General features: G+C 34.6%; 1 pseudogene; it reads right to left on the bottom strand.

Annotated features, from left to right (window-relative positions):
* Positions 1 to 1,861: 1,861 nt before the first annotated feature.
* Positions 1,862 to 2,775, bottom strand: LOC110138693 (protein FRG1 pseudogene; annotated as a pseudogene).
* Positions 2,776 to 6,894: the final 4,119 nt, after the last annotated feature.

Here is a 6,894-nt window from a genome sequence, read left to right as displayed (position 1 = left end):
AGTAATATCAGAAAACTGCAACAAATGTATGCTCTCTTTAAACAAAGGTATTCATAAATTCTTACCGTGTCTGCTATTTATACTTCCTTCAATTTTCTGTGCAATTTGATCCTTTCTTGCTGTTCCATATGCCTCCTTCTCATCTCTACTTAATAATCAGTTATACACATTTCAAATTTAGGTTAAGTAAAGTCATCCCTGATCCAACCACAGACAAAATTAACCACAGAGCCAGAAAGATTAGGTTTTTAAAAAAATTATTTGCTTTTATGTCTGTCTTCACATTTAGATTATATTTATTATAAGGGCAGAATTGTGCCATTTTCTAACTCCAATCCTTCTTTTAAAAATCTATTGAATTAAATAAAATAATTTAATGGTTAATGGTTTTGTATTACTCTGTAACTCATGCATAAATGCTAGTTTATTTCTGTTTATTGCTTGATATTGTTTAATATTTTTCTATAGAAAATTCCACATTTCCAATGTCCAATTTTACCTTTTTCATTTCTGAGTTTTTCTTCCTAAGTCTTCCATCAAGCCTTTGCCCTAAAACTCCAAAAGATAAGGAGAGGAATTTCCTTTGATAACCCACTTAGAAAAAAAAAAAAACAAACCCTCTTTTTTATTGAGAACCTGTAAAATTTCTTGTATTCATACTCTGTAATTCCTTTAAGAATTCAGTGTTCAGAAAGACTATTAGCTTGTCTTTTATGTACCCTGTATAGCTCAGTTGGTCAAGAATCCTGCAATTTGGAGACCTTGGTTGGATTCCTGTGTCGGGAAGATCCACTGAAGAAAGGAAAGGCTACCCACTACGGTATTCTGGCCTGGAGAATTCAATGGACTCTATACCCCATGGTGTCACAAAGAGTCGGATAAGACTGATCTTTGAATTTAGAATAAAAGAAAAGTGGCACGTTAAAAAAAAAAAAAAAAAGACTGATCAACTTTCACTTATGTACACTTGTACACCACAGAAAGGAAGACACTTTCCCTCTGTTTTGTAGTTTCCTGATCTAATCTTAGCTGTAGTCCCCAACCAGTCTGTTAGCAGCCTGCTGTTTACATAATGCTCTTGCTTCCCATTCATCTTAGTTGAAATAGAATTATTGACAGAAGTGATTTTTGGAGGGAAATTAAGAATGATAATGTGATATCCCTTACAATTACTAAATAACATGCCTATTTTTACTTGCTTTGGGGGATGTGTAGTAACTCAACACAGTTGAAATGAATTGGTATAAAATTTGGCAGAGGGACCTTAAACTCAGAGACTTTATTAAATACAAGGATGATGCTACATTTAAATAGCACCTATTGACAATTAACATCTAATAGGTGACAATTACTTAACAGTTTCCTCAAATGGGAAACTGCCTTATCTCTTTAATTCAATTCACTTTGCCTAGAAGAATCTGATTCTTCTCATTCTTCACGTTTTTCAGACTCTGGTTCTAAGTAGATACAAAAGTATGTGTTTGTTATAAAGTAAGCAATCCTGTTACACAGGAGGAACAGTTCCGCCCCATGGACTTTTGTTTCAAACACTTGCTAGCATTTTATCTTGGACGTATATGTCGCATAATGAATTCTTAACTTCTAATTGATCTGCTAGGGTTAAAGGACTAAATATAGCCAAATGTATTTATATTTTAAATTAATTTTATTTGACATAAACCTTATGTATCATTTAAAAAGTCAGATAGTACTCTAAGGCTTAGAACAAAGTGATGGCAATCTCGCAGCCTATAGTTTCCTTCCAGATTATCCTTCTCATGGCTGATGTTTAGTGGGGACAAACTGGTATGGCTTTACTGGTTGTTTATGGACAGAGAATACTGGATATTAGATTAACTGGTTTTATTTATTTTTTATTTTTTTTCTGTAAAAACACTGATTTTATTATTCAGAAAAAAACAAAAGGAGAAGACAGAATTAAAAATCTTGGTCATTTGCAGTATCTATCAGCTTTCAATTTGGCTCTCCTGTCCAGAAGTGTTTCATGCAAGAATCCATCTTTCCGGGCCTTTTTCAGAATTTTACTGTCTTCTTTACTTATTTTAAGCTTGTGGTCTTGGAAGCTCTGGAATTTCTTTACGTAATTGATTTCACACTGTTTGACATTTCCTTTGTCTTCTTCTGGAATATCATCTTTTTTCTTAGTTTCTCTTTCGGCACAGGATCTGATCTTTATCATTTCTTCTTCTCCTGCTGTTTTACTTTTTGCTTCTATATCACCTGCTTCATTGCATCTAATAAAACAGCTATTGGAGGCCAGTAAAGCCATTTTCCCATCTTGAAAGACGGGTTCCCACTGCCCTCTAGGTCCAATTGCATCTGAACGCCCAACAAGAAGTCCATCTGAATTTATACCAAGGTATTTTCCATAGCCAGATTTCAGGGCAATTCTGGAATCAGACAATTTGACAGCTGTAAACTGCTCTGGAGGACTAGGGCCCTCATCAACTTCTTTATGCGGAGCTTCCAGTGTAAAAAGTCCACTGTCAAGTGCATGTATGTAGGTTCCTTTATCCACTTCAATTGCTATGGTTCCTGAAATCTCACCAAAGTTTGTTACTGTCCACCAGATTCCAACAATATCAAGCTGAGTTTCTTCATCATCTTCTCTTTTTCTCTTCTTCTCTTTGCTCTTTTTCTTCTTACTCTTGGCCTTGGTTCCCTTGAGCATGAGTTTGGTGGATTTCACATAGGAGTATTCAGCCATGGTCATGGCAAAACACGTGAACCAGAGCAGGAGCAGGCGAGGGAGGCACAAAAGTGGAGACTGGGCCCAAGCTCCCCAAAAACGTACTCACCAGCGGAGTGGGCGCGTCTCCCCCCGTCCCTGGCCTTTTTTCACCCCAGCGTCAACTCCCAAATAGCTAGATTAATTGGTTTTAAATGCTTTGAAATTGTTTGTTAAATGTTTTGAAATTCAGCCTTGCTCTTGTCTATCCCTGTTTCTCATTCTCCAGAACCAATTATTTTTATTTTTTTTTCTGAATATCATGAGATAAATAATAGAGAACCACACAAAGCCATTGCTTACTCCAGATATAGGACGCAAAATTAGACAGAAAGGAAATGAAATTTCAATAAACTCTGATAAGCAACTAACATTATTCATATAGTCATAATCATGTTAAATATGAATAATTGACCTAAGAACTATAGTATAACCTATTGGGTAGAAAATAGGAGGAAAGAAGCGGAAATTGTGTGATAATGATGTGAATGTGATGAGATAACATAAAAGTCAGTTAATTGAATCTAAAATCAATAAAGTAGCCATATATTTTATTTTAAATACTTCCAAAAAATTCTTTCTGCATACAAGTTTCTCATTGTTCAGCATGAGACTGTTTTCGAACTCAAACCAAAGCATGCCTGCCTCATCAAGAGAAATTCTGAAGGATGTAATCCCAGAAATGAAGACAAAAGCAAGTTAAAAAAATGAATAATGACCATGTAAAACAATGATGAATGTGTTTTTGTGGTTAAAGTTAGAATTAAAATACACATAATCAATAAAATGTGAATCTGACGATGGGGTCTTAAATGAAAATAAAATGATCTACAGTTCTTATGTTGTCTTTGAGGAGAATCAAGGTGGTAGAATGTATTTGGCTATTAATGAATTAAGTATCATGCAAATTCCAGTTTCTAAGATAACCAGTAAAAGGAATATTTCCAAGTAGGAAAAGAGGATATACATTCTTTAGATGTTTCTTCTGCTGTTTGCTTTCATATTTCTAAGTAAAATTACATCCTTGAGAATTTCTTTTGATGAGGCAGGCATGTTTTGGCTTGAGTTCGAAGACAGTCTCATGCTGAACAATGAGAAACCTGTATGCAGAAAGATTTTTTTTGGAAGCATTTAAAAATAAAATGGATTAGAGCTTTCCTAGTTGAATCTGGTTAGTCTGTGATTTCTGATTTTGTTTTGGCCTCAGTTTTCTCATCTGTAAATTGAAACTACAGGACAAAATGGTCATTTTCTAGGCTACACTTCTCAATCTCTTTTCTCTGTCAATGTATTATATAAATTTGCTGGTATTCAGCAGAATGACCTGCTGCTTTTTCCTTTTGTTTTTCATGTAAAATTTTTTATCGATGGTCTTTTCAAAGCGATAGGCACAGGGCAAAACAGAAGGGAGTAAATTATCAGATTTATGATGTAACATTTTGCCCTTATCCCAGTCTTTATTATTTGTACTGTTAGAAAGAGGGTGGTAGTGATACTAGGGTCTTACAGCCCCTGTATTCCATTGGACCCTAGGGTTTTCAGGAGCTCACTTAATATGCCCAAAACAATACCAGTATGTCCCTCACCTAAGGGGCAGCACTCACATTGTTTTCTATGTTAGTGGTGCCCTCTACAACTTCAGGAATTTAAAAAACTATATCCTGACTTTTGCCAGGTTTTGAATTATAGCACTTGGACTTCAACATGGCGTCTTTGGTCTCAAGTGAGACTTCACCTACCTAAAAGAAAAAAAACCTTGCACAGATTTTTTTTTTTTTTTTTTTAAATGATGCCAAGAAAGAAATCTTTAAGAGGAGAAAGATGATAAAGGAGGAGCAATATTTGTGGGGGAAGAGAAGCCCGAAGATTTTTGATTCCTGCTTATAGTTCTGGATATGAGAGCCGATTTCAAGTAATCATGACTCACAAGCTTAATTATAGAAAGGTAGTCTCTTCAAGGCATTATAACAGCATCTGTAACAATGGACATCTATTACCTGTTGCATTTGTCTTTTCACTTTTATGAAATCACCTAATCCCCAAAGGTAAAAAAATATATTTATCACTCGCCCTTCCTTCCCACCTCTTGCCAAATAATTTTTCTTTAGTTTTGTTGAAACAACAACAAAAAAGCATTGTTGCTGCAACTGTGTCTTCACAGTAGATGATGTAACTACACCCATTTTTACTAATAATTTTATGGAGGGCATTTTTTGAAGGATGGAGAGGTATTATCACAATAATTCTGTTTTGATTTTATCCTATAGAGTAAAATTAGAAAAACAGTCATCCTGAAAGTCTGTACTAATGATACACCTTTTCCTTTTTTTCTAGCTATAGGTTTCTTTAAAATTATAAGCTTTTAGAAATATGTAAGATAATTATATATGTCTTTGATATGACCCCATCTTTTAGCAAGATTTTCATCATCTATAGAAAGAAGAAAAATAATCTGACATGATATTTTATAAGGGAAAAGTAACTTTCAAATTCTTCCGAAGTTAGTATTCCCAGTTTGTAATCCTAGTAGGAGAAAAAGACAGCTACTTTTCTAGTAGCTTTCACTGTTGCCACCTACGTCTGTATCCCTTTCCATCCTTATTAGTACCTCGTCTAATTTACCATTCCTTACTTCTGGGACATTTTCAATTCTTTAAGTTTGTGTAATATGTTCTGCCAACTACTTCTTCTGACTCTATACTTATTCACTTTCATATGTAGCTAAAAATCTCACTCAATGTCTATTAAACTTAAAAATATAGAAAGAAATACACTCTTATTCTGCCTAATATTGGTAAATAAATTAAGTGAAATAGACATAGTGCATGATGTATATGTATTTAGTTTTATATATTGTTTGAATATGATATGTAATTCTGCCCTTACAAAATTTCATTTCTTTACTCTTATAGAAATCAATACAGTCATACTACAGATAACTAATGAGTCATTTAATGACCAGTAATCTAAATTACATTTCTTTGTTTTAAACATTTTCAAATATAAACTATATCAAAACAGAAAAAGAGACACAGATGTACAGAACAGACTTTTGGACTCTGTGGGAGAAGGCGAGGGTGTGATGTCTCGAAAGAACAGCATGTATATTATCTATAGTGAAACAGATCACCAGCCCAGGTGGGATGCATGAGACAAGTGCTCAGGCCTGGTGCACTGCGAAGACCCAGAGGAATCGGGTGGAGAGGGAGGTAGGAGGGGGGATCGGGATGGGGAATACATGTAACTCCATGGCTGATTCATGTCAGTGTATGACAAAACCTACTGAAATGTTGTGAAGTAGTTAGCCTCCAACTAGTGAAAATAAATGAAAAAAAAAATTATGTTTCAATATTGTTTAAAAGAAGCATTTAAAAATACCTTATTTCATAGTGTTAACAAATATTTGTTAACTATCATCTGATAATTATTTTCCCCTTCTCAGTTTCCAGTAGGCCTCAATTTTGATTCCAAGGTCCTTGCAGTTTTAGAGAATTTCATACTAGATGCCAGGAATGGAGTATGTAGGCTTAAAATAAATATCTCATTCCATATACCTACCCTAATTCATGAATAGTATGTGATCTAAACTGTTCTACCCAGAATAAATAACTGGAATTCTGTTGGGAAGACTGTGATTCAGATACTTCCTCTCATTGTTATTAATTTTTTAGAAAGGTAATACATAGAGTTATCTGTTCTGATAGGGTGAATCACAGTGAGGGCCAGTACCACATGTATTAGCTTGTATTAGGTTATGATATACAATAAGCATTTCTCTAAATCAGTTGTTATAACAACAAAGTTGCTCTATAATGAATTTATATTAGTTGCTCTCATTACAAGTCAACATCAGTCCACTGCTGGTCAGTGACAACTCTGCTGTTTTTTCATATGTCTTTTTCATTTGGGAATTTAGGTGGCAGAAGCAGTCCTTGTTTCAGCCATGTGGCCATGTGGTTCTCATGGCATAAATAAGATAGCTAGTAACTGAGCCCAGTCACTCAAGTGTTCAAAGCATTTTCTCCATCACACTTTCCATTCACTTACCTTCCATAACCAAAGCAACTCACATAGCTAAGCCCAATATTAATTGGTCAGGGTAATCAGGATGTTAATGAAGAAAGACAATTTGCCTTTTTGTCTAG

Source organism: Odocoileus virginianus, chromosome 16 (genome assembly GCF_023699985.2).
Source record: "Odocoileus virginianus isolate 20LAN1187 ecotype Illinois chromosome 16, Ovbor_1.2, whole genome shotgun sequence".
Classification (NCBI taxonomy): Eukaryota; Metazoa; Chordata; class Mammalia; order Artiodactyla; family Cervidae; genus Odocoileus; species Odocoileus virginianus.
This window is presented reverse-complemented; position numbering and strand designations above follow the sequence as displayed.